This window comes from Arachis ipaensis, chromosome B05, assembly GCF_000816755.2.
Source record: "Arachis ipaensis cultivar K30076 chromosome B05, Araip1.1, whole genome shotgun sequence".
NCBI classification, from domain to species: Eukaryota; Viridiplantae; Streptophyta; class Magnoliopsida; order Fabales; family Fabaceae; genus Arachis; species Arachis ipaensis.
In genome coordinates, this window is record NC_029789.2 from 140,918,350 (window position 1) to 140,920,946 (window position 2,597).

At 29.3% G+C, this 2,597-nt stretch overlaps 1 pseudogene; it reads right to left on the reverse strand.

The window, feature by feature from the left end:
• The window catches only part of LOC107644506, a 15,158-nt pseudogene that overhangs the window by 2,291 nt on the left and 10,270 nt on the right, over positions 1–2,597 (reverse strand).

The window sequence follows — 2,597 nt, forward strand, 5'->3', positions numbered from 1 at the left end:
AAGAAATCTGTTAAAAATATAACTATTTATGCACTTTTTTTTTATCAACTTAAACTTTTGACAAAAACAGTTTTATTATGAGAGTTTTTTTTTATCTCTTCCGTATAGTATAATACAATATAGATCATTCAAAAGCAAAATGATAGTAATGTAGACCTTGTTTTGATCTAACAAGCAAACAATCTTGATTTTCTTTAGCTATTTGTGTAACCACATTTTGTTTGCTCTATTTAACTGTGATCTTTAATAGTATCAGACTTTTTATGACTTAAAAATTTAGAATTTGATCTTTGTTATTCTACCAAAAAAATAGCAAAAGGTAAAATAAAAAGAGAAAAAAAATATGCCAAAGATTATATTCATGTAATTCCAAAAAAAAAGCTCTTGCATAAATTTTTTTTGAGAGAAACAGTTTTATGATAATTTTTTTATCTCCTCTGTATAGTATAATCCAGCATAGATCATTCAAAAGCAAAATAAAAGTAATATGGACCTTGTTTTGGCTTGACAAGTAACTTTCACCCCAACCACCATTAGGAAGTTGTTTTGACAACAAAAATTGACATGCTTTGCGCAATGCAGGACTGTTATGGTAGTTCTTTCCAACTGCTTTTAGTCCTTCCACTGCAAACCATGTGCCATATGTATAACAAACCCCCCAACAGCCATACCTGTATATATCATTGTGCTTATAACCTTTGAATTATTCTTATAATTATATTTTTTGAAAATAGGAAAAAATTGAACAAGAATACCAAGAGCCATCAGGATTCTGTGTGGTTTCAATGAAATGGATTGACTTGGAAATTGATTGATCTATTTCCTTTCTTCTGTGGTTTGGATAAAGCTCTCTGAATATAACCAAGCCAAGCATTGCTGATGCAGTGCACTCTACGTAGCTATCAACTCAAATTAGTTGTATTAGTTATATGTTGGCAATTAGTTGTTCCAGAATTTCTCGCGGAAATAATTAAACCTTAGAGTATACTCTGTCTTTTATAATGTTTGATGAATTTAGTTTTGATGTATTATAAAATGGTTTTATAAAATATTTTAACGGTGTGAATAATCATTCAAAAAATACATACAATTAGATAAATATAAAAAATATTTTACATTGTTAATACATTAAAATAAAACTCATATTTTATTTCATAATAAATCTAAATACATACGTGTAACTCATGAAATAATCATAGTTTAATCCTCTAAATTAAATAATTATTCTAAAACAATTGTCTAATCAAGGGTGAATCTTACTCTCTTTCAATGATAACGCTCTCAAATATTTCAGTTGGATTAAATTTCTGCATTAAATAAAATTATGTTATTCAATTAAAACAAATTCTTAAATTAATCTTGTGTTCCAAAATGTCTTTTAAATTTTCTTACCTCTAACCATTGAAAGGCTATCTTAGGCTCCCACACGGGATATCCACCATTACTACTCTGCAGTTGAAATTCAATAAAATTATTTGTAACTTTCACCAAATTGTTTGCAATGTGTGAAAAATTAAATTGATTTTAAAACTAGGAAAAATTACCAAAAGTACCAATGAAATTTACGAAAGCTGACAAAAATACCCATAAACTAAGAAAATTAACGATGTACCCATGGAAGATGAATTTCGTATGACAAAAGTATCCAAATCCTAATTTTTTGTTGATTTTTTAATAAAATTCCCAAACTATCCCCACCCTCAATCTCAACTCACTTTTTTAATCTTCCATAACTCAATATGCACCTTTAAAACTTGCCATGGAGTCCAAAACTACTCCTACAATAGATGAAATGAACCTTTTATGGTGGAAATTTTGGATAATAACGCAACAGAGGATTGCAGCGCTGAGATTAACAAAAGAATCAATCAATACCGATGAAAAATCAGAGAAAGAATCATAAAGGAACAGTTTTCATTTGTTTTTTCCTTTTTTTCTTAATTTGAGGGCTTTCTTTGTGTGAAGGGATTAGCGAAAAAAATGGAAAAGAGCTCACCATACTAAATTTATCTGTTAGGAATCGGTCGAAGTCCTCTACCACCACCACCACCATTGATTTTGGCCTGGTCTATTATAGGAATAGTTTTTGACTTCATGACAAAGATTTTAAAGGTACAAGTTGGGTTATAGAAGGTTGAAAAAGTGAGTTGAGGTTGAGAGTGAGGGTAGTTTGAGAATTTTATTAAAAAATTAACAAAAAAATTAGGGCTTGGATACTATTGTCATACGAAACCCATCTTCTATGAGTACATCATTAATTTCCTTAGTTTATGGATACTTTTGTCAGCGTTTATAAACTTCGTGGGTACTTTTGATAGTTTTTTCTTAAAGCTAAGTTAAACTTTGGAGACCATTTTATAGCAAAAAAAAAAGTTGAAAATAAAACAATTTTTAGTCCCTACCTTAAGAACCAAAATCGTACTTAACCCTAATAATAAAAAACGATGATATAACGACATACTTGTAGAGAGAGAGTCACATTCACAGTATCATAGAAACATTGTTCTTCCATTTTCTCCCCAACTAGTTCCGTTGGCAATTTTGACAATAGAAGTGCAGCCTACATATAAATTTAAGGAAAATTTACATAAAATATA